Raw genomic sequence first — 26,224 nt, 5'->3', positions numbered from 1 at the left:
TGTTGTCTTGGGACTCTTCTCACCAGTTGAAGTAGGGGCTGGGAGAGTGAGCCTTATTAGATGTCTCCCATGTGCCTAGCACTGTGCTAGGAATACAAACAGAAAATAAATCTGATCTCTCCCTTGAAAAAGCTTACAATATAGTCAGGTTGAGAGAGGACAAGATAAGATATATACACTATCTAATTATGATCCAAGATATAATGTACTCCTCATAAAAGAGAGATTAAAGCAAAGTGTTATGTGAAATCTGAGGAGGAAAAGATTACTTTTAGCTAGCTTGAATCAGAGAAAGCTTCATGGAGGACTTAATCTCTGAGCTAGTCTTTGAAGGAATTTCAAGAGGCAGAGAGGGTAAGAGCCCACTCTAGGTATAGGGGATGGTACATGCACAGGTATGGATGTATGTAGGAGAGGCAGAACAAGACGGGAGAGGGGGGTAGAGAGTAATCTAGGCTTGCTAAAGTGTAGCAATGAGTTAGTTTTCCTGTGAAATAAGGCTGGAAAGGTGAGTTGGAGCCAGAAAGCGAACATTTCCTGCCTGGTTTGTGAGGAGAAAGCAGGCAGTGGGTGTTTAGTTGGAATGTTCAGATGGATCAGGAGGTTGTGCCTTAAGGTGAGGTCCAAACTCTCATAGGACTAGTTTTATGTCTTTCCCTTCACATCCATCTTGATTGAATTGTCTCCTTCTGTAAACCTGAGAAGTTTCTATTTGTCAGAGAACATGTTTGTGAGTTTAAATGTGGTGGTGGCTTAGCACTTGTGTATAAAAACCAGGTGTTCAGGAAATCTGCATATGCTGATTGGACAAAGTTATGATCTGGATCAGGCCAAGGGTCCTATAGACAGAGATCACCCCATAGGGGTGAGGCCTTTTGGCTGGGTCCAAGTTTTACAGAACAAATCCTTTTATTAAAGGGATCTGTTCTATGAAGTTTGGATTTAGTCAAAGGGCCACACCTGAGGACCTAGAGGGCCACATGTGGCCTCGAAGCTGCAGGTTTCCCACCCCTGCATATGTGCTTTGTTTGTTGGTTTATTTTTTGGTTTTGGTTTGTTTTTTCCTGGAGGATTGATGTTCCAGGTGGGTATTACATATGTACAGCTAGGTTGAGCAGTGTATAGAAGGCTGGGGCTGGGGTCGAGACAACCTGAGTCCCCCATTGGTTTTAATTTTTCTTTAAAACATGACTAATGTGAAAATAGGGTTAATATGAATGTATATGTAGCACCTATATCAAATTACATGCCCTCTTGGGGTAGGGGGAGGAGAGAGATGGGGAGAAAATTTGGAACTCAAAATCTTGTGGAAGTAAATGTTGAAAACTAAAAATAAATTTAATAAAAGAAGCAGAGGAGGAGAGAGAAGGAGGAAGAAGAGGAGGAGGAGACCTGAGTTCAAAACTATCTTATCTTACACAGTAGCTATTTGAGCCTGGGAAAGTCTCAACTTCTGTCTGTCTCACTTTCCTCATCCCCATAATTAATAGGGCCTACCTCCTAGGGCTGTTGTGAGGATACAATGTGATATTAAGTATTTTGCAAACCTCAAAGAACATTATAAATGCTAGCTGTTATTGTTACTGTTACTCATTTCCTGGTCCCAAAACTTCTAGTAAAAACAATGTGAAATTTGTCTAGCACTTTCACATTTATAAAGCACTTTCCATGAATTATCCCTCTTAAGTCTCACAACTCTAGGAGGTAAGCACAACAGATGTTATTATTTTTAATTTACAGACAAGGAAACTGAGGCTCAAACAGGTGAAGGAGTTTGCCCAAATTCACCCAACTAGTAAGTGGTAGAGGCAGAATTTGAGCGAAGGTCTTTCAGACTCCTATTCCACCACTCTATTCACTAGATCATGCTGCCATTGTGAAATTAAGGGTATAGGTCAGGACCATTCAAGAAAGTGAACTAATCCATGCAGAGTTCATATTTATGATCCTGGCTTTATTAGTAATATGATCAAAATAATTCAGCTAACCATACTGGGGCTCCTAATAGAGTTTACAGGCTGTAAGGCAATATATATATAAAGTGCTCTGCAAACCTTATAGTGCTATCTAAATGTTAGCTGTTATTATTCTCCAAGTGAAGGAATCCTTCCGGTTTCTTTAGAACTTGTCCACATCAAGCATCACAGTGATCTCCCCTTCTCTAATGGTTTCATGTAGGATCATGGGATTTAGAGTTGGGAAAGACCCTCCAGATTATAAATGTAAAGACCATATCTCTTTAGCATTTCACAACAGTCCTGGGAGGTAGGGAGGGTTATTGTCATCATTTCATAAATGAGGAAACTTAGAAAACCCAAGGTCACCCAGGGCCGGGACTTAACCTGACTTTCTGGACTCCGAGTCCAGTGTTTTTCCCTTGACAGCATCCTGCCTTGTCAGCCGCTGAGAAACAGAAGCCATTGCCTCTTCCTCTTAGGGCCGACTTTTTGGTTTGGCAGCTACTTGTTGATAATGGATTAAATAACAACAGCTAACATTTAGATAGCCCTTTAAGCTTTACACTGTGCTCTCTCTCTTCTGTCTAGGACCTCGGGATATTGCCCAGACTCCCCAGGAGCCTTCCTTAAAGGGCACTTTGTTTTGTATCTATCTAATGATATGCAGAGGACTTATGTACCTTTTTAAGAGACTAAGTTCTATGTAGTCAGGAACTATTGTCTAAGATAAATTGTGCCCATTTCCCAACCCTCACTACAGTGCTGTACAAACTGTGGGTTCTTTGGAATTCCTCCAAATGTATGAGGTCTAAGGACAACTAGGGGACAAAGATTTACATGTAATGAAATTTTAGCTTGGTGGTAAAAATCTGTTTTTTTCTGGCCTTTTTTTTGGGGGGGGGAGAAATAATGACTTAGCACTTTTCTCTGGAAGGGGCTCTCATGAGTAGCAGAGTAAGGGGGGGGTGTCACCATTTCTTTGTCATGGACCCCTTTAGTAGTCTGGTGAAGCCTAGAGAGCTCTTCTGAAGAATCATGCTTTTAAATAATTGAAGAAAATGCTCAATTATTTCAAATTCCCATGGACCTCCCCTCCCCAAACACACACACACACACACACAACATCTCTATGTATATATGTGTGTGCATGTATGGAGAAGGGGGGAAGCCATTAACACTTTGGTTAAGAACCACTGAAGAGTGTAGTGTGAGGTAGGAAACCCTTAAGGGGAAGTCCCAATCAAGAGAGATTAATTTGGGGTAAGGAGATTCTCTTTGAAATGTAACCCTTCCCCCCATCCTTCTTTCCTCATCCCCACCCTTACCCCCAGCAGAGTTAATTCACTTCATTGTGAATTCAATTCCTTTGCTTCCTCCTCAAGCCAGATTGAGATCAGCCTAGGTTCTAGTCCTGAGTAAAGCATTGAAGTGGGAGAGATTTGAGCAGGGAGAGGGGAAGCAGACAAGCACTGGACACCCAGGGAGCAGTGAGCAAAGGGCAACATGAGGCAGGAAGACCCCCCTAGGTGGGAAGTCTACACTGTAGATTACAGTTGAAAGCCTGTTTTTGATTCACAGGATTCAAACAGCTAAGCAACCAGATTTTTCTTTTCATAAGGTATATTTTTTAAACAAGCAGGGAAGATTTAAATAGCTAGTATTTATATAGCCCTTTGAGGTTTGCAAAGTGCTTATTTAACAGCTGAAGAAACGGAGACTGAGATGTAAGTGACTGTCCCCAGGCCACACAGCTTAAGTAAGTGCCTAAGGAGGCCACAGATTCAGACACTTGAGCTTAGGTTTTTCTGAGTTCAAGCCCAGTGATCTCTCCACTGGGCAGAGATGCTACAGTCATATTATGAAGAACTTTAAATGGAAAAGACTTGGTGTCTGAACTTGGAGCCAAGACGGAGCTAAGAGACTTTTTAAAGAGGGAATTGTATAACATGGCCAGAACTTTGCTTCAGGAGGATCTTGTAAAGTGCTGAGCACAGTGCCTGGTACATTGTTGTTGTTATCAGTTCTTTCAGTCCTGTCCAATTCATCGTGACCCCGTTTGGGGTTTTCTTAGCAAAGATACTAGAGTAGTTTACCATTTCCTTCTCCAGCTCATTTTACAGATAAGAAAACTGAGGCAAACAGGGTTAAGTGACTTGCCTAGGGTCATACAGCTAGAATGTGTCTGAGGCTGGATTTGAATTCAGCTCTTCCTGATTCCAGGTCTGGCACTCTTTTCACTTCACCATCTAGCTGCCCTACCTGGTACATATTAAGTACTTAATAATTGTTTCATTTCCCCCCTTCCTTATCAGATGAAACTGGAAGGTTTAGAAGACTGGTGGGGTTGTAGAGTTCTGTGCTAGACATGTTGAGTTAGAGATGCCTATGAGACATCCAGTTCAAAATATCCAATAGGTCACTGCTAATGTGAGATTGGCACTCAGGAGGGACATTAAGGATAGATACATTAATCTGGAAGTCATCTGCATAGAGAAGATAACAGTCTATGGGAACTGATGAGATCACTGAGGTAGAGATGTCAAAAGAAGGTCCACCATAGAGCCTTGAACACTCACAAGATGAAAAGCATGGATGACGAGACAAAACAATGCTCTATTGATTATCTCCAGCTTTTCCTGTGCACATCTTACTTGTTTATAGTTATTTTCATGCTGTCTGTGAGCTCCTTGGGAATAGGGACTGTCTTTTACATTTCTTTGTACTCCCAGGACTTAGTATGGTACCTGGCACATAGTAGGTACTTAATGAATGCTTGTTGACTGACAGTAAACATGGCAAATGTTGTGTGGATCTCTTATGGATGTATCCTTGTTAATGTGGTGATACTAATGAAACTAAGAAATCTTGCGACGAGTGCCAAGTGGAACCCTTTTGGTTAGTGACTTTGAAAACTTCTGTGGTTGTTGCCTCCATTTCACAAGCAAAACAGAGCAAACCTCTTTTGTTCATGCTATCCACCCAGCTTCCTGTACAGTGTTTCCTGGAAAGAGGCTCTTAAAACATCTCTGAGGCCAGATTTCAGATAGTTCTGAAATCCCATCCTTCCTGAAGGCAGGGGCATGAACTAGATGACCCCTTGAAATCTTTTGTATGGGCATGGGCAGCTTTGGTTTGTCACAAACCACATTATAGAACTTGGCCCATAAGAGTGATGCAGCTTCAAATGGGTTAGTTTCAAAATATTTTCCATCATTAACTCCTAGAGGGACTCTGTTCTACTCATAATTAGAGCAGTGAGCACGCCATCCATTCCTGGTGTCTGAAAGAAGGCAAGGCTGACAAAGTGATAAATCTTGACAACTGAACTCATTGTAACACCACCTCCAGTCTATAATTATCAGTTATCTCTTATCTAATTCTTGTGGTGGGGTCTAGACTTCTCACTTCATTTGTGAAGAGAACTCCAAGTGTGGGAATTCTGCCCACCTTGCAGAATTGCAACTGATCTGTTGGGCATAGAATGCCCAGGTTCTTAACTAGGGGTCTGTGAATTTAGTCTTTAAAAATACTTTTGGATTTCAATATAATTGGTTTCCTTTATAATATTATAATTTATTTTATGAATTTAAAAGTATCATTCTACGAGGGGGAGGGGCACAAAGGCTTCATCAGATTGCCCAAGGAAGGAAACAAACATGTAGTAAGTATCTACTATGTACTAGTCATTGTACTTAGTGCTTTACAAATATTTCATATGATCCTCACAACAGTCCTGGTAGGAAGGTAATATTATTATTTCCATTTTACAATTGAAACTGAGAAAGGCAGAGTTAAGTGACTTGTCCAGAATCACACCATTAATAAGTGCCTGAGGCTAGTTTTGAATTCAGGTCTTCCTGACTCCTAGTCTGAAGCTCTATCCCCTAACCACTTAGCTGGCTCTAAGACTCAAATTTGGTTAAGGACCCTTGTTTTAGAGAGTGACCTGGAGGCACTGAGAAGTTACTGTGACTTGCCTAAGGTCACTCAGTTAGTACTGTCAGAGGCAGCACTTGAAATCAAATTTTCCAACCCCTAGGCAAATCTTCTTAATCACCATGTAACAATGCTCCCAGCACCTGCCCTACCCTGCCTTGGGCTGTTATTCTCTACTCTTTTTTTTTATAGGTTTGTACTATAGCTTTCTGTCACTTTGGAATTGAATGAAACCTTATCCTAAACTCTTGAAGAGCTAAGACACATCTCATTCTTTGTCTCCCTGCTCGAAAGTCTGAAGTGCTCTGACTCAGTGCATGGGATAATTTTGCATCATTTGTAAAAGGATATTTTCCAGGGAAACTCCATTCTAGGGGAATTCCTTCTTTTCTTGATCTACAGAGATCCTCAGCTAAAGAAACAGCACAAAATTTGGCCTTTTACTAATGGAGTAAATCCATTTTTTTTCTAGCTTTTTCCAACAAAATTCTTCTCTGAAGGCCTGATGAGGCATGGACAGGACCCTGGCTTCTCCAGGTTTCTGTACAGGTTCTGAAAGGGGCTAACAAAGCTGGGCAGGCTTCAAGCATAGGCCGAGGAAAGCAGATCGCCAGCCCTCTGACCACCAGGGTGCTTAATTTTCTGGGCTACAGCAGTTCAATGAAAGCCATTTTCCTGAGGTGTAAACCGGGCTGCAATGTGCATGGGGCTGCTGAGCAACCATCCCGGTAAAACCCCAGAACTCTTATTTACACAGGGCCATGGGATTTAGCATTCATTGTAAGGGAACTGAGAGGCCACGAGTCCAATTCCCCCATTTCGCAATGAGAAAACCGAAGCCCCGAGAGACAAGGTGAGTTCTCCAAGACCACACGGACCCGAGGGTCCCACAAATCTTCGAGAGGGAGGCTGGCCTCTGAAGCTCCTTCCAGTTCTAAATCTTTGACACTAATACCAGCTGAATTCTATCACCCAGTTTAAACACTTTAAACTATCGGTGATTTCCTTGGTGTGGATGTTCCTTCATCTGTAAATGGGGGAGGTTTGGACCCGGCTTTAAATCCTATAATCCGGTGCTGGAAGGTGTTATATCATCAATCCACTAGACTGCAGCGACTGGGACCAGCATTCTAAAGGACTTCTTTTGCTTCAGGCCCTCTTCATTTGCAACTTCCTTTTGAAAAAGAAATTGGGTGCTCAGTGGGTGGAAGCGGTCCTCCGTGGCCAAGAAAAAAAGAGAAGTAGGCCCGAAGCCTACTTCAAACAACCTAGGACTCGCCCAAAAGGTTCTTTTTTCAAACTTCAGGGGGCCGGCTTTTAAAATTCCGGGCTGCCATGTGGTCCTCCTCCGGGAAACGTCCTTTTCCCTTTGGAAGGAGTGCGATTCTTGGAGCCTTTCCTGCCAGGGATCAGGCTTTCGAGGTTTCTAAAATGTTGCCAGAATTGACACCGGGGTGGGGCTGGGGGTGGGTTGCAATGAAACAGTGTCTCAGCTGGCAGGAGTGTGGTTTGAGTTCCGTACACAACCAGACTCGGTCCTGCGGACGGCTCCCGCGTGAATGTCGGCTGCCCCGGCTGTCAGCCGTCCCAGGGGGAAGTCTTTCCCTTGTTGCCCCCTCCGTCCTCGGGTCAGTGCCTGGGCTCTAGGATCTGGGCTGCAGCCCGCTCCACCGGGCCGCCGAGCAGCAGCGACTCCTCCGCCAGCAGAATTCCCCAGGCATGGAACGAGCTGCCTGGCCCGGCTTGGGGAGGGGGGTGGCGGTGTGGGGGGAGCTACGTCACCGGGTTCCATTCAGCGCGCGCGAACTCAGCCCGGCAGCGACAATCGCCCGGAGGAGCTAGGGCTGGTGCGATTCAGCGGGGCGGGGGAGCCTAGGGAAGGAGGAGGAGAGGAAAGGAGGGGGAGGGGGAAAGCCCAGAGGGCTCTGCTGATTGGGTCGAGAGAGCAGGACGTCACCACGTTCCTGGGCCCGTTCTCATCTCCTAGATACATTCCCCATCCTTTTTTTTTTTTTTTTTGTGCTGCGTTTCCTCGAGGGCTCCCTCCGCCTCCTCCTCCCTTTTTTTTCCCTTCCCTCGCTACCTCCGGGCTCGCGTGAGCGCGCGCTGGCCTTTCGAGCTCCGGGGGAAGCGGCTGGTGCGCGCACTGCCCTCCCCACCCCAGCCCCAGCCCCTCCCTCCGCTTCTCCCCCGCAGCCCAGCACTGAGGGGATTTGAAAAGCCCGGTCCGCCTGCAGCGCCAGGCTGGCAGCCAATCAGAGGCGCGCACTTTTCCCGCTGCTTCTCTCTCTGCGGCAGCCGCAGGGCGAGGAGCGGGAGGCGGGGTCGGCGCCGGCGCGCGCGGAGCAGCCTCAGCCTCGGCCGGCGAGCCGCTTCTCCCCCCCCTCCCGCCCCCCCCAACCACCCACCCACCCCCTCGGAGCGCCCGCCGCCTCCGCCGCCGCCGCCAGCCCCCCTCCCTCCTCCCTCCCCCGCCCCCGCCCCGTCCGTCCGTCTGTCGGTGCCGACCCCTGCAGGAGCCGCCGCCGCTGCCGCTCTCCCTTCAGCCGCCCGCCCGGGAGCCTTGGCTCCCCTCCCTCCCGCGGAGCCGCCGCCTCACCGCGAAGCCGCCCCCTCAGAGGATGCGACACAGAACAGGTCATTGAGAGCCCCGCACCCCGGCCCCCAGCCCTCGGTCCCCAGCCCTCGGTCCCCTGCTCCTCACCCCCCCCCCCTCCCCGGGGCCTAACCGACTTCCCCAACCGCCGCGGGCTGGGCAACGGCGGGCGCGCGGGGCGGGCGGGCGGAGGGAGGGGGAAGGGGCCGGAGGGCGCGCGGGGGGCTCCGGGCGCTGGGGAGGGGGCTGGGGTTGTCTCCTCGGGGCCTGGCAAGGGGCGGGTAGGTAGTTAGGGGTCGGGGGTGGGGGCAGGCGGTTGATCCCACCCTCCTTTCTCCCCTCCTTGCCACCCCTTCCATCCCTCCTTCCCTCCCTCCTCTTCCTCCCTCTCCCCACTGCTCCCCACAGCCTCCCCCCAGCCTTCTGCTGGGGGAGCCCCTCTATCTCCCATTGAAATCTTGAGGCTGTAGGTTGTGCCTGGAGTTGCCTCTACCTCCCCTCCCCCCTCCATCCACCTCCCCTCCCACCTCCCGCAGGGTTGGGGAGAAGATTGGGGGGAGCAGCTGCAGGCTCCAGCAGCAGCACCCCCACCCCCACCCACTAGCGGGCTGCTTGTGCAAACGCTCTGTGCCGACATCTCTGCGGGCTTTGGGAGGGGGCTTTGATGCCCTTCTCCTCCCCGCCCCCGATGAAGCGGAATGGAATTGAGGAGGGGGTGCTTAGGCCGTCGTGGAGAGCGGTCACTTCCCTCCTCTTCACAGGGCTGCCCCAGGGAGGGTGCGCACGCTTGCTGGTGCAAAAAATAGAAAAATTAAAAAAAAAAATCCCTAGGTTTAATCAAATGATGGGGGTAGGTGATTTTCCTTTTTTGCCCCCCAGCCGCACATCCCCAGCCCGCCTATCCCGCCCTCCCCCAGCGCTTTGTATGACCCTTTCTTTATTTATTGCTGTAAATGAACTGGTTCCAGGGAGTTAGGGTGCTGCCTTTTTATGCTGGATGAGATTGGGGATGATGATCTGGCAGCAGTCAGGGAAAATGTAATTCTCTAATTCTCGCAGCCTGTATAGAAGAAGGGGGGTGGGGTGGGGAAGCAGCCATGTTAGATCCAGATCCTTTATCCCTACACCAAACGAGGAGATGATCCTCTACTTAAAGCCTCAATTTCGGTCCAGCTGCACCTGTGTCACTCAGAATCACGAGCCGCAGCGTGTAGGTGACAGAAGGAATCCGTACCTCTTCTAATGTATATGTGATTTACTCACCTTTATTTCTAACAGTGATACCGGGTGATAGAAAGCTGGAGAGCTCTGCAGGTATAAGAGACTTATTTCCGAACCCTTCTAGGTAGTTGTTCCTTGGCTTGAATGGTAACTTGTCCTCCTGCTGTGTGCAAGGAAACAAGTAAAGAACGGAATTAAATCTTTGTTGAATGAGTATGTATAAAATGTTTAATGTCTGTTAAAGGAGGAGCAAATTCTAATTCAAAAAATTCCACAGAAACAACGTTTTGCTAGTTCTAAATTAGCCTAGAAGAGAATGAGAGGTTTGTTTCCTGAATCTATTTGGCTTTGCCATTCATGTTCAGTTTTATAGCCATTTGTCGTCTGAAGGGGGAGTTAAGGGCTGCTGCTTCTGCTGAGCTTTTTAATTCACAGAAAAGAAAATAAAGCAGGGTTTTGAGATAGTTCTAGTTTATAGGCCTTGAAGTTTTTAGGATAGCTTGTCATAAGTATGTAGTACAAAGTTATATGGGGTGTTGATTAACGTTTTTATCTACTAACTTCAAAGTGTAGAATGAGGCTCTTCCTTTGTCAAACTGAAGTTTGCCATTACTGCCTAGTTAAAAATTTCTGACCTGTTGGCTAAAGCTGTTAAATAATTCTGTAATATTTTGTTACTATTTTGAAAAGTTATGAATATATGCCACCTATGTGAAACCACATATATATTTTAAGGGATCTTTTTACCTAATTACAGGAACTGTATTTGGATTCTGCAGAAATTAGAGTACTGCTAAATTGAGATACTAAAAGAGAAAGTCTCTCCTGTCTGTAGTTAGGTTTGACTGAAGGACTGAGAGTAATCATGTACAATATTGTTGTCATAGAAATGTATTAAAGCATCAGTATTTTGATATGCTATTTTTATTGAAACAATGTAAAAGATGAAGTAAATTTGTAACAGTAATTTAACATATTGGCATTTTAGACTTTGGAATCATTGTGCTATAAAAACAATTTTGGGTTTCAAAGTATTGTATTGAAACTTGGCTCATTTTGTTCAGATAATTAAGATTGGATTTTATTGCTCTGATAGAAAGTGAGTTTGCAGATTGATTTGCAGATGTATTCCAGGGACAGGCAAAGAGAACTACCTCAATATTAATAAGGAATTCTCATGACCTTGTTTAAAATGTTGTTAAACTGTAAGCAGTATGTATTTCTCTTTAATTGCTGTCCATGACAAAAAAAATAAAGCCCTCAATCTGGAATCAAAGAGGGTGGCTGTTTATGTACGTTTAAGGTATTCTTTGTTTTTATACAAAATGAATATTCATAATTTAAAATGAGCATAATGTTCTTTTTCTTAGTATAAAATTTAAAAATTATACCCTTTTTCTCATGCAGTGATAGTAGTTGCGATTTAGATTTGGAAATGAAGAGGATTACCATAGCTTTGAGTCATTTCCTCTTCTTTTCCATTTTGATATTTGCACAACACATATTTTAGGTTGAGGGTAGCACAAGAACATTCAAAATTGTGAAATTGTTGCATGATTTTTGTAAGGAGCGTATATTCAATAATGAATCTTTCAGTAGGATTTTCATGCATTCTTGTAGGATAGGTTGGTATCTAATTATAGGGTCAAACATAAAATGTATATAATCTTCACTTTAAAGGAAATGAGGAAATCCTAGAATGATCTGTAGATGGTCTTCATGCTTGAATTTTGACTTTCATTTTAAGTATTTGGGGAAGAACTCTAGCTTTATAAAAGGATATTGAACCAGGGAAAACCAACTGGTTTTTTTTTTTTTTTAACTGAAATGCTAACCAAAGGATGATTTTTTTTAGTTGACTACAATAGGTAAGCAAGCATATCTAGTTCACAGAATCTAACCCATACTCCATAATAATCCTTTCTACTATAGTACTTACCTGACAAATGTTCTAGTATTTGCTTAAAGACTTCCAGTGAGGGAGAACCCACTACTTTACCCCATGACACATTTGAATACTTGTAATTGTTAGAAAGGCCTTCTTCATTACTGTCAAGTTCAAATTGCCTCTTTTCGCCTTCTCTAGTTATAGAGTTAGTACCTAGTCTTCTGAACTTCGGGCCAACCAGAACAATTCCTGATAACTACTCTTTTCCTAGCTAAACATATCCATATCCATTTGCTTTACCTGTGATCCTTATATGACATAGTCTTGGTCCCAATCACTATCCTGATTGTCCTCTGTATATTCTTCTGCTTGTTAAAAACCTTTTTAAATGGGCTTCCCAGAATGGAGTACAATATTTAGTATGTAGTCTGACTAAGGCAGAATAACAGCATGTCTCTGATGCCTAGTAGTTTATGTGACCCTATCATTCCTGTTCTCTAAGCCTCATTTAACGCATCTGCAAAATGACAATAATAGTACCTTATGATAGCTCAGTTAGATAATGCAGTAAACTGTTTTGTAAATCTTAAAAATGTTAATAGATGTCAGTTACTGCTATTATTTGTCACTTCCTACTGATGATTCTTCTTAAGCTTGCAATCCATTCCCCAGATATTTTAAAGACAAACTATCTATTGTTGTTCACTTATTTCGGTTATATCTGACTCTTTGTGACCTCTTTTGGGGGGTTTTCTTGGCAAAGATGCTGAAGTGGTTTGCCATTTCCCTCTCCAGTTCATTTTGCAGATGAGGTGAACTGAGGCAAACAAGTTTAAGTGATTTGCTTAGGCTCATACAGCTAGAATGGTCTAAGGTCAGATTTGAACTTGAGTCTTTCTGATTCTAGGGCTTGCACTCTATCTACTGCGCCACCTAGCTGTGAAAGTATCAGTACCTTCTCCCATCTTGGAGAGTTGGATTTTTAAACCTGAGTGGGTGACTCAGGTGTTTACTCCTATTACATCTCCCTCCATCCAACCCAACAAATTTTTTTTTTTTTTGCTTTTTGGAGGGGGGAGGGCAGGGCAATTGAGGTTAAGTGACTTGCCCAAGGTCACACGGCTAGTAAGTGTTAAGTGTCTGAGGCTAGATTTGAACTCAGGTCCTCCTGTGCTATATTTACTGTGCCACCTAGCTGCCCCTAAACAAACTCTTTCTTGTAATCAGTAGTTAATCAGAGCCAACCAGGACAGTGCAGTGTAATCTTTAACACCCTTAACAAAGGGAAGTAGGTGCTTCCTTTGTCCATTCTCCAACACTTAGTACATGGCACATAGTAAGCGTTTGATAGGTGCTTGTTGACTCACTAGCCTTCTGCAGGGCCAGAATTGACCTTTACTGAGTAATTGGTACTTACTCAACATTTGGCTTAATTTTAGATATTTTTTTCCTTTTTTGTATTATTGTCATTGTGTATATATTCCTGTCCTTGCTTTACTCCATCAATTATCTTCCCAGATCTAATTCTTTAGGTCAGATCATTTAGCTAGTTCTGAATAAAACCAATTGTGTTAATGTCTAGCATTCATTTCTCCATGTTTTCCACAAGAAGAGAAGGAAAAACTATAAAATGCTTTGCTAAATTGCTTAATACTGCATAAAGACTTTGGGAAAACATTGTGTAACTTAAAGCATTTTATGATATACTCCTCTAGTAGACGTAGGAAGAGGGACCAGACTTTTGATTTCATTATTATCAAGAATTCTTAAAAGAATTGCCTGGGACTTTGGCGGGGGTGGGGGGAATGGGGTGGGGTGTTAACTGGCTGGACCAAGGACTGTACAGACAGTACATAGCAAAGAGGGTCTTGAACCCTCTCTCCACCAGGCTAGTAGTAACTCTAATAACTGGCAAAATGGAAACCTCTTGATGAAACTGTAATGTCTACTTTAGTCAACTCTTACTTCTCTAGACATTCACTAACCATACTGTTAAATTATGTTATAGAATTTTGTCAGAATTATTCATCAGTTTTTGGAAAGGTTTGGAAACTAAGTCCAATAAGAATGGAATGCCATAGTATATTTGGTACATTTGAAGACCCAGGATAAATAAACTCCTGCAGGCTTAATTAAGCAAGTTAGGTGCAGAGTTCTTTTCAATTAATATGCTTTACTTAAGTTATCTCATTTGTTCCTCATTAAAACCCAGTGAGGTAGGTACAATTATTATCCCCATTTTGCAGATAATGAAAATGAGCCTGAGAGGTATTAAGATTTGTCCAGGGTCATATAGCTAATAAGCTCTAAGATAGGATTTTAACTCAGGTCTTCCTTACTCCAATTCCAGTGTACTACCCACTGTGCCACCCTAACTGCCTAGATCATAAACTGAATAAGACCTATTCAGGTGTTGAAGATTTCTCTTAAAAGCACTTCCTAACTCTAAAAGCACTTTAAAAGTGTGTTCATGAGTGACAAATTGTAGACTAATGTCTTTAGGCTCCACAACTCTGAAATGTAAGTAATAATTTAGATTTAGGATTAAAAACTTCTAAAAGAATAGGGAATGTTCTACGTTAAAAGTTGTGAGTCAATGTGTAGTTGACAGATAGTATATAAAAATGCCATCAAGGATAATGATCCAAACTTTGTTTTGTATAATTTGATCTGGTAGGGTATCTTATTTAACTGGAATCTTTAAATCTGGTGACTTGTTGGGCATGACTTGAAGGAGTTTGGTTTTATATAGTAAGCATATGTTCCTTTTTATGTTTAAATCTACTCAGAATACATAGAATTACAATTTAGGATAAATGCACTACTAGTCGTGTATATTTCAGGATTATATTCATAAAGTATGCATGCAAAATGAACTGATTTAGAATAGAAGCCCATTCCTCTTTAACAGAATTTTATGACAAGAAAAGAAATTGGAAATAAGTCATTTATATGGCACTTTCAAGGCTTACAAAGTATAATTTTCTTATAGCTCTGTGAAGCAGAGAAAGAAATTGAGAAGCAGATACTGTAATTGCTCATGGTCATTAAAGGCTAGAATTTGAACCTAAGACTCCTGATTTGGAAATTTAGCAGTCTTTTCATTACAGCACAATGCCTAATCCAGTCCCTTAATTGTACTGATGACAAAACTCCTGTCTGGCCCCTTCATTTTACAGAAAAGAACACTTCTGGCCTTTAGGGGTTGAATGATTAATGTGACCATGGGTCATATAGTAATGGTAGCAATGTAGCTAGACAGCTTTCCAGATTTCCTCTTTACTATGCCATTTTGTATTTATTATCAAATTGAGAGTATGAAAAGAACAGTTAGAAAAATACTGAAAAAGTATATTATGTAGACAATACTTGCTTTTCAGCCTTCTCTTTCCTTTTGCCTCCCCCCCTTTACTAACCTATATAATTGGGTTTGATTAAGTTATGTGTTTTTTTTTTTTTAATCCTGAGAACAATTTGTCCTAAGAACAAATGCCTTACTGGCCAAACAAAAAATGATATTATTTCACATTTTACATTTGACTCTTAGTTCTACCACTATAAGTTTTGAAGGAGCTGACGAATTTTCATGAAGTTTTGCTATGCTGATTAAGTATATCAGGATTCAACTCTAAATCAGATTTGTGGTTCAGATTGCCATTTTGAAATGACATGGTAGTAGACAAATTTTCAGATGCGTGTACTTTGCATGATTATACTGAATTAGATGAGATGTATTTCTTTATGAAATTAAATTAGTAAGCTTCAGGTAGCAGTGAACTCTTGCTAACTGATATTCAATAAAGGCGTTGTAATCTTGTGTTTCCAAAATCATATTAGATACAACATGGATATTAATATCTTCTTTTAAGTTCCTATATCACAAGGATATGAGGTATTGTAGATAATACCATAATCAGTGAATGGTGAGGAGCAAGACCACAGTGTCATAGATTTAGAGTTGAAAACATCCTTAGAGGTCATCCAGTCCTCCCTCCTTTTACAGATGAGAAAACTGAGGTCTAGATACCTTAAGCTATTCGCCTAAGGTCACTCAGGTTAGTAAATGGTAGAAAGGTGGGATTTTAAACCCACGTTCTGACTTTAAACCCATTATTCTTTTTATCATACTGCCTTTATTGCCTTTCCAGTTGTTTTCAAATTTCAGTAAATCATTACGTATCTTTATATTTATAATCCTAGAAACCAACTGATACACATAATCACATTTAAATAGTTGTAATTTTGGTAGTCGGATATAATGTTAGAACTTTGTTTTTATTAAGTTATTAAAAATTCAAGATAGTAACTTTTGGAATAGAAGATCTTTGAAAATCAGCTTTCAGTGATAGTTGGTGCTTTCTTGGTCAACCATCAACAATATATCATAGGGTACGGTATGTGTTTTTCCCTTACTTTTCAAGTAGTATAATTTGTTGTGTAGTTTTAAAAGATAATTCTTAGTTCATTACATAACTTTCAGTTCCCCCAAAGCAAATTTTGGGGGGGGGGGTTTTTTGGAGGGGAAAGGTAGGACAATTGGGGTTAAGTGACTTGCCCAAGGTCACACAGCTAGGTTTTGTGTGTGTGTGTGTGTGTGTGTGTGTGTGTGTGTGTGTGTGTTAAGTATCCAAGGCCGGATTTGAACTCTGGTCCTCCTGATTCCGGGGCTGGTGCTCTATTCACTGCACCTCCTAGCTGCCCCCTCCAAAGCATGTTCAAGTGGATGGATGTTAAATTTTTGTTGAGCATCATATAATACTAACAGTCACAAACTCTCAAAATTAGATGAGATTTCAGAGGCTATTCCAAAAATAGCTTCACAGTTCTGTCTACTATGAACTGTTTATTGGCCAGCAGTACTCCCAAGTATGACCAGAGCCAGATTAAAATGTAATTGGAACATATTTAACAAAATAAATAAAAATAATATAGAACAAATAATGTTAATATGTACTTTTTGAAGTCATCATGTGGCTACGGGTTTCCTTACTTGGGGTTTAGTGGTCCCAGTTTCTATTTGAGTTTAATGCCATTGCCATATAGCATACCTGACAAATAGTCATCCTGCTTATATGTGGAATACCCTTTTAAAAAAATGTTTATTTTTAACAATTCATCTTTTAAAAAATTGAGTTCTAATTTCTCTCCCTCCCCATTGAGAAGGCAAGAAATATGATGTCAATTAGATATGTGAAATCATGTAAAACATATTTATGAATACCTTCAATGAGGTAAATTCACCTTTCCCCCCTAAAATCCACTCCTCTTATAGACCTCAATTTTTGTTGAGGATACCATCATCATTATTATTTTTTTTAATCTTTTTGGAGTGGGGAAGGCAGGGCAATTGGGGTAAGTGACTTGCCCAAGGTCACCCGGCTAGTAAGCGTTAAGTGTCTGATGCCAGATTTGATCTCAGGTTCTCCTGACTCCAGGGCCAGTGCTTTATTCACTTTGTTACCTAGCTGCCCCCATCATTATTCTTGTTACCCAGGTTTTTACGCTTAGTGTCATTTTGGATTTTTGAGTCTCCCTCAACCCAAGTATTGTCACTTGCCAAATTTTAACAGTTCATTTTCAACAATCTCTCTCCTGTCAGTCCCCTTCACTCTATTGCCTGGCCACCACCATAGTTCAAGACCTTATTTCTTGCTTTAAGAGAGATATATTAGGGGCAGCTTGGTGGCACAGTGAATACAGCATCAGCCCTGGAGTCAGGAGGACCTGAGTTCAAATCCGGCCTCAGACACTTAACACTTACTAGCCCTGTGACCTTGGGCAAGTCACTTAACCCCAATTGCCCCTCCAAAAAGCAAAAATAAGATAAACAAGAAAAAAAGATATATAAAAAGAGCTTTCTTATTGTCCTCTCCTGTCTCTAAGACATCCTTCACATACCTGGGAGGAGGCAGCATAGTGTAGTGGTTAGGGTACTATACTTGTAATCAGGACGACTTGGCTTCAAATCCTGTCTCAGGTACTTAATTATCTTTATGACTTTGGGCAAGTCACATAATACCTCTGGACTTCAGTTTCCTCAACTGTGAAATGAGGGTTGACTTGATGGTTTCTAAAATCTCTTCTGTCTCTAAATATATGATCTTAAAATTTTTCTAAAGGAGTCATGTGTCACTTCCTACTCAGTAAACTTTAGTTGTTCCCTGTTACTCTCAGAATCAAATATACACTCTTCTTTTACTTAAGTCTTTCACAACCTGACCCTAATCTACCTTTCTAACCTTATTTTATATCCCTTTCCTAACAGTCAAACTGGTCTTCTTGCTTTTCCTCTCAAACATCACTCCATCTCCCACCTTTGCACAGTAACTGTCCCCTGTACCTGTAATGTCTCCTCTTCCTAGAAACTTATATGTTTCCTTCAGGACTTACTTCAAGCACTAGCTTTTACATGTAGCCTTTCTTGATTTCCCTCCTCAGTTACTAGTGTCCTTTCCCTCCAAAAGAAATTATCTTTTATTAATTTTCTATATATTTAAAAACATAAGTATCTTCCCAATGGCATGTAAAGTATGAAGAGGGGTAGAAAGACTGTTTTATTTTTGTCTTTATATCTCCAGCACCTAGCAAAGTATACAGTTGTTGTTTGTAAGTTGTGTCTGTCTCTTTGTGACCCCATTTGGGGTTTTTTTGGCAAATGTCCTGGAGTGCTTTGCCATTTCCATCTTCAACTCATTTTACAAATGAGAAACTGAGGCAAACAGGGTTAAATAGCATGCCTAGGGTCATGCAGCTAGCTAGTAAGTATATGAATCCAGATTTGAACTCATGAAGATGAGCCTTCTTTACTCCAGGGCTGGTACTCTATCTACTGCACCACCTAACTGCTCCATAGTGTCTGATACATAGGCATTTAATAAATGCTTATTGGTTTATTAAATGAGAGGGAGCACACTGAGACATCTTATTCCACTTATTCCACTATTTGGATAGCTATAATTGTTGAGAAGTCTTTCCTTACATCAACCTTAAATCTGCCTCTTTATAATTTCCCCCCATTTTTCTGCCACCTAGGGCTAAGTAGAATAAGCTTTTTTACATGACAGAGATTTCAGTACTTGAAGACTCTCATGATTCCCTTATTGTCTTCTCTTCTCCCAAGCTAGACATCCCCTTTCTTCAACTGAGTTTTATATGACATGTTTTCCAGTCCCCTAATCGTCCTGGTTGCCTTCCTCTGGACATTCTCCAACTTAACTTTCCTAAAATATGGTGCTCAGAACAGAATATAATACTTTTAAGAAGTGGTCTGACAAGGGCAGAGCACAATGGACACTATCATCTTAAAACCCTCAGATCTTTTTAAGACAAACTGCTAAATTGTAAGTATGAGGCTTATTAAAGTATAGGGTATGTTAAAGAGGTGGGGGAGAGGTAGTAGAAGATAAGAATAAAAAGTGTTGGGGCCAAATGATTAAAGTCTTTAAATGTCATGCAAAGGTAGCATAATCTGCATGGTTTCATGACATTCTTTAGCCATGTTGTTAGAAATGAAGAAAGATAATACCCAGAGATGGAAATGTGCAAGTTAGGTATAGTGGAAAGATGCTGAGGAATTTGAGGGTGTCATGGAAGGATGGATAAGACATTTATTAAATTACTTTATGATAGGCATTGGTATACAAATATAAGCAAGCAGGAAGAAACAATCCCAGACCTTAAGGAGCTTTACATGCTAATGGAGGAAGACATTACAGGGGATCAGAAGAGTGTAATGGAGAGATGTTGGGAAAGCATTGGCTTGACCTTTCTCTGCAAAATAAGACAAAAAAGCTGAGAAACCCAGGGGGTGAGGAATCAGATGGAGACCACCATGACCCCCTCTAATTATTTCTTCTTAGGGGTTTGACTGGAAAACTGTTTCTTGACTCATTGCTCACTTGAATTAGGTTGCTTAGGAGTTGATTGACTTTGGGAGGGTACTTTGAAATGTGCACTACAAAACGTCTTCCCAATATCTAGTGATATAGACTATGATTCTCACAAATTGTTGCTGAAGCATGCAGCTAGCAGGTACTGCAGCTACTAGCTACGGTAGATAGAGCACTGGACCTGGAGAGACCTAAGTCCAAATCCAACCTCAGACACTAGCTGTGTGTGGCTTGACAAATCATTTAACCTCTGTCTTAGTTCCTTCATTTGTAAAATAGGGATAATGATAGCATCTTTGTCCCAGGGTTGTCTTGAGGTTCAAAATGAGATAATATTTGTAAAGCATTTTGCAAACCATAAAGTGCCATATAAATACTAGCTATTACTACAGATGAAAAAACTGAGACTGAGATATGTTGTGGTTTGCCCAAGCTAATAAATGTCTGAGGCAGGATTTTAACTTAAGCCTCCTTGACTACCAAGTCCACTGTTAACATGCATTGCACCATCTGGCTGCCTGACAATCTCTGCTTCCTTTGCTTTTTTTCTTACTTTGGGTTATTCCATCTTCTGCCACTGGTGAAAGACACTGGATCTGTTTTGAAAATATACCTAATCCTAAAATAAACACATATGTGGAAGGTTAAAAATACTTGTTGCAATATGTCAACTCAATTTTCAGAAGTCCGTGAATAGGATAAAAATGAAGCATCAGAAGAAGCAGAAACTGTTAATAGTAATGGCTCAGAAAGTGAAACTTCAAAAATGTTCCATGTTGTATTTTTTTTTCTCAATTCCTTTTCTGACTGTGTGATCTTTGTATCTACAAAGTGTGGTAAACAACAGTTTGAAGTCCAGATAACCAAAGTAACTTTTGTTTTGCTATAACGTTAGTAATTTCTATTTTAATCTTGTACGTATTATCTCATAACCTGTCAAAAAGTAGAATCTCAGATCCTTGTTGTAGGCTCTTAGTAGTGCACATAGACATTTATTAAATGCTTCTTTTTTTTGTAAGTAAATGCTTCTTGATTGACAGGGGCTCAGTTTGTAACAAAAGCATTACATATAATTTAAGAAATTTCTAATTGTTTTAATAAACTACAGTATTAACTTTAATTCCATCCCCTCTCCTCTCTGTCCACCATCCAAAACCTTATGATATTTTCTGTGGCTTTAAAATTTGTTCAAATTTTCCTTCTTCCAACTTCACTGAATTGAGAAATTCTCTCTTACAAGAGCTTCCTCCTTTAAGACAAGATGTTCTTTCACCCCAAAAAAAGTAAATGCAAATTAAGTCTGCAATAAATATGTAACACAATAGTAGTAATAATAGCTAACATTTATGTAGTATCCACTATGTGCCAGGCACTGTACTAAGCACTTTACAAATATATCATTTGATCTTTACAATAATCCTAGGAGGTAGGTGCTATTTTTATTCTCATTTTACAGAAGATGAAACTGAGGCAAACAGGATTAGTGATTTCACCAGTGTCACATAGCTAATGTCGAAGATTGAACTTGAGCTCAGGTCATCTTGACTCCAGGCCTGGTGCCATATATCCAGTGTTCCATCTAACTACCCCCAATGAATTTAAGTGCCAGTTTCTACCTCATTAACTATTTCCTAAAGGTTGGAGACGCGGAGAAACTTAAAGCTCATAAACCACTGAGTAAGTGAAGATATGTCAATATAATACATTACATAATAAGACTCAGCTGTGTTATAGTCCCAGTCCTACTACTAAAATTTGTCATATGCTTCTCAGTTTCTGACTCCATTCAGTAAGCTCTTTATTGCCAGCAATATGCTAGGTACTGGGCTGGGCGAGGGGGGGGGAGGCGGGGATGGATAAGTAAATGCAAAATATATACATATAAATACAAAGTAATTTCTGGGGTATACTAGTAACTGGGGGTGAGAAATCAAATTAGAGATAATGCTGTAGGTGAGCCTTGAAGGGGATTGAAAGCTAGGAATTCTTGAAAGCAAAGATCAGAGTGTACTCTAGGCATTGGGAATAATAGCCTATGCATAAACAAGGAGGTAGGAGATATATTGTCATGTAAAGGGAAAATGCAGGGATGAATAATGTATAATAAACCTGGAAGGATAATTTGGATGAAGCCAAATTGTGATAGGCTTTACTTGCTAAACTGACAAGTTTGTGTTTAATCCTGGAATCAAGAGGAAGACAGCTGGACCGCTTGAGCTGAAGAGTGATGTGGTCAGAAAGGGGCTTTAGAAAGATCTCTTTGTCATCAAATAGAAGAAAACTTAAAAGAAAGCACAGAAAAACAGGGTAGCTTTGAAAATGATGTATAGTATTTATTACATAAGTTTTTCAGGAAAAAGTAAACTGCGAAATGGAAATTCATGGTTTATGCTGAATCCTCTTTTTATGCTGTGCTGTGTACATGGAATTTTTTTGTCTTTTTATATTTAAGTTCAAAATCAATAAAAATTTTAAAAATGCAGATGATGTGGAATTGAACAGGGGAAATTTTGGAGGCAAAGATACTGTTATGTAGTTTCTTGCACTATTCCAGGTGATTGATAAAGACCTGAAGTAATCTGGTGCCTCTGTACACTGTAGAGAAGGAAAGAGGGAATGAGGGATAGTGTCAAATATCTTTGAAATGTAGAGAACTTATGATGAATAAGCCTCCATTTTCTCAGTAACACAGGAAACCATGTCCTCTGCAGAGGAGAGGAGGGGTATGGGAAACTTAAGGAAGGAAGAAAAAGTTTGAAATTGAAACAGCTCCTTTAAGGAGTACAGTATAGTTAATTATGGAGGAATAAAAGGATTGACTTGCCATGGTGAGAGACCAGTTAACAAATTTGGAGCATACCTTGTCAGCACAGGTGAGTGACATCCTCCAGATGTGGATAGTGAGGGGTGGGGGAGTAAGCTAAAGTTGGAGTTTGCTCAGGAATGAGTAGTGATAGAACAAAAAAGCAAAGGATTTGAGTGTGGAGGACAAGATATAATTCAGTTGTTTAACCATAGAGTCAACATTGGGAAGGAAGGAAAGTAAGTCAATGTGGTGACGTGGGAAGAAAACTGAATTTGCAGTCATAGGACTTGAATTAGAATTCGTGCTTTGTCACTACTTGTGTAACCTTGGTCAAGTCACTTAAATTTCATTTTCTTCCTATATAAAACAAGAGAATGACTAGTCCACTTTTGAAAAACCTCTGGCATAAATTAAAACCTCTGGTATAAATTATCTTTCCCTATTAAAAATATGATCTCATGTCAAGCTGGTACTGTCTTATCTGTTTGTAACTCCAGCACTTTGCCCTTCCAGCACTAAATCTGTGATTGAGCATTTGCAAAAATATCATCATAAAAATAATTATTTGGCAGTATCTGTTATGGAGGACAAGGTGGGAGAGAAATCAATTCAAGAACTCTGTATTATCTTCCAGAAAGGTGGGTATAGGGGAGGATGGCAAAAAATTTTTAGGAAACATTTTTCAGCAGTGAAAAAGGAAGCCTTTCTAGACAGGGATCTCATATCCCATAGACCATTAGTACTTTCTTTGAGAAATGAACTGGGAAACTCTGGACATGGTGAACACCAAATAACCTTATTAAAAACAAGCTGTTAATGATGGGTGAGCCACTCCTTAACTGATTATCTGTGTAGAATCAGAGCACTGACTTGTTAAAGGACTAATACAAAACTAGAAGGAATAATAAAAAATGAGAAAAAGATGTGGCATGCAATTAAAATGATTCTAACCTTGATATTTAAACAAGCCATTGATATTGAAGAATGGGAAATGGAGAGAGGAACAAATAGCAAAAGACATTAATACTATTGCCTTAATATAATTCATGTAAATGTCAACAGTCATAAGAGTAAGAGTCTAGAAATTACCAGTGACAATAAAGGACAACGTTGGTTTATAATATCAATTTATTTTTGAATCAATGCTAAGGATAGTAAAAGACATAAGCACTAGTACTATCTACACTTGACATTCACTGGGGCTAGGGGCACAGGACCCTGAAAATGTTAAAAATTGCAAATAATTGTAGTCCCCATCCTAAACCTTTATTTTTAATAATTCTGATCATATTTATTTAACACACAAAACAAATAAAACAACACACTACACCCATATAAAAAAGTTGCAGTTTCTGTGCCAGAGAGATTAGTATTTTGCACACTTTGCAGTTTTCAAAGTTGCCCTTGTAGCTGCAGCAACTACTTGATGAATTTCTTTCTACAAAAAACGCAAGATACAAGGATCACTGTGACTAGTCTAGATGACAGAGAGACAAAGAAGAGGCTTCTCAAAGAGAGTACGTAATTCACTGAAACTTTTAACAAAATCTAACTATAATTTATGAATGTATATTTATGGTAGTAAATGACAAAATATACTGATAATATACAGCAGGGATGAGGAGCCTGCAGCCTCAAGACCACATACAGCCCTCTAGGTCCTCAAGTGCAGTGCTTTGACTAAATCCAAGTTTAGCTTTGGATTCAGTCAAATGGCCACACTTAAAGACCTAGAGGGCCACATGTAGCCTGGAGGCTGCGGGTTCCCCACAACTAATATATAGTTTATATATATTATGGCTTACTAACATTTTTAAAGTTTTCTTTACATGTGCATGTTGTCTGTGATTATGCAGCATACCACAAATCTCCAAAAATTCCCGTTTAGTTATTAATGGCCAGCCCACAAAGAGCCAAAATCACAAGTGTGAAACCCTCAAATGTTGAGAAATGATTGTGCTTCACAAAGCAGTTAGACACATTGGATGGCAAAATAAGGTTAAATATAGCTTGACAAAGGAACTAAGTAAACAAAGGTATCCTGAGATAATTTAAGGATACAACCAGAAGGGTAATAAATGAAGGGAAAATATAAAAGATTGGTAAAAAGTTTTTTTTTTATTAAAAACTTTACCATCAATAACAGTGAGCTACCACATTTGGATTGTAACTTCACAAACCCAGTCTACTACATGAGGAAGTGGAATGGATGAGGGGAAAAAAGATGACAAGCAATAAACTAAACAGTATATGCAGAGCAAGTTCACTGGAGGTCCTTGCTGCAGGTGATACCATTTTGTGAGTTTTTTCCCTTCCATTATCCCCATTCTTATCTTCCACTTCTCCCTATCTACTGATTCCTTCTCTACTGCCTACAAATATCCCTAGACCTGTTCTTTCAAGGTATCATCTTCTCTTTCACAACAAACAAATGCTAGCTTCATTATCTCAACTTGTACTTAGAGAATCACAGAAATTTAGAGTTGGAAGTTCTTCCTTTCCAACCTATCCATACCCAACAAACGCTTATCCAGCCTATGCTTAAAGGTCTTCAAGGAGAGAAAAAACAAACTACCTTCTAGGCAGCAAATTCTACTTTCCTAAGGAATTTTTTTTCAGGCATCAAGCCTAAATTGACCTCTTGGTAACTTCTATTCATTGCTTCAACTTCCAGTCTGGGCCCAAACAGAATGAGTCTAATCCTTTTCTACATGGTAATCCTTCAAAACCCTGCTAATTTCTCAGCCTGTAGTAGTCTTGTTACTGACCTCCCTACTCACCTGAAAGAACTCTGTAGGAAGTAACCACCAGTCTTTTAATTGCTAAATTAGGTGGTCTTTTCTTAGTCATCATCCTTGACCTCTTAGAAGCAATTGGCACTGTTGATCATTACCCTCTTTCAGGATGCTGTCTCATTCCTTGGTTTTTATCACAATATTGTCTCTTACTACTCTTCTTTCATGCTTAACCCTTTCTCTATTTTGCTGTTTTACTGTCTGTATGCTGCCCTCTCACTGTGAATGCTCTCTAAAGCTCTGTCTTGAGTTTTATTCTTTTTTACTATATCTTCTCCCTTCATAATTTCTAGTCCTATGGGTTCAATGATCATTTCTATGCAGATGAGACCCAGATTTATTACTATAGCCCTTTAGTCTATCTCCTGAACTGTCTCATTTGCCTAAATGATCTTTGGACATTTCAAACTCAACATTCTAAAAATGGAGTTCATTATTTCCCTGGTTCCTAGTCCTAGCTTTTCTTGAACCTTCCCTGTTTTTCTTGGCACAACCATACTTCTAGTCATTCAGTTTCACAACTTTGACTTTATCCAACACTCTTCCTTCTTCCTCATTCCTGCTTCCACTCTTTAAGTGACCAAATCTTGTTAGTTTTACCTGTTTAACATCACTAGCATCCATCCCCTTCTTTCCGTTTTCATGGTTACCTCCTTAGCTTAGACCTTCCTGTAAACTATTATTATAACCTCCTGACTGGAATAGCTTGGTGTAGTGTGGGGAGGTCTAGATTTATGTCCTGAAGACTGTTTCATATTCCAGATCTGATACTACCTGTATAATCCTAGGCAAGACACTTAATCTTTCTGAGCTTCATTTTCCTTATGTGTAAAATGAGAGGCTTAGACTTAGATGACCTCTAAGCTGAATCCAGTCTTCTAGCCAAATTGGTATGCTTGCTAATCCCTGACTGTATCTATGATAGATATCTGTCTGGAATAAAGTCCATGTCTGTTACCTCTGCCTTCTAGAATCCTTGGATTCCTTCAAAGCATAGCTCATAAGATATATTTTATGGGAAGTCTTTCTTGGTGCCTTTAGTCTTTTTTTCATCAGTTTATTTATCTGTTTACATGTGTTTTCCTCCTTTCCTTCCCCCAGGAGAATGTCAACCTCTTGATGGCAAGAACTGTAT

At 40.6% G+C, this 26,224-nt stretch overlaps 1 protein-coding gene across 5 annotated transcripts in view; it reads left to right on the top strand.

Annotated features, from left to right (window-relative positions):
• The first annotated feature begins 7,499 nt into the window (after window positions 1-7,499).
• Window positions 7,500-26,224, top strand: part of NSD2 (nuclear receptor binding SET domain protein 2) — a 137,180-nt gene continuing 118,455 nt past the window's right edge. For 3 of the 5 annotated variants that reach the window (XM_069071133.1, XM_069071110.1, XM_069071143.1), the window contains exon 1: window positions 8,395-8,531. The gene's annotated coding sequence lies outside the window, so the exon portion shown is untranslated. Of the gene's footprint in view, window positions 7,523-8,394; window positions 8,532-9,564; window positions 9,805-26,224 lie in introns of those variants that run through there. The other 2 variants (XM_069071124.1, XM_069071116.1) reach the window with 2 other exon arrangements.

This window comes from Petaurus breviceps, unplaced genomic scaffold (assembly GCF_028583685.1).
Source record: "Petaurus breviceps papuanus isolate PSGF00001 unplaced genomic scaffold, PetGlider_PUasm1.0 140, whole genome shotgun sequence".
NCBI lineage: Eukaryota > Metazoa > Chordata > Mammalia > Diprotodontia > Petauridae > Petaurus > Petaurus breviceps.
Note: the sequence above shows the minus strand (reverse complement) of the source record. Positions and strands in the feature narration are given on the sequence as shown.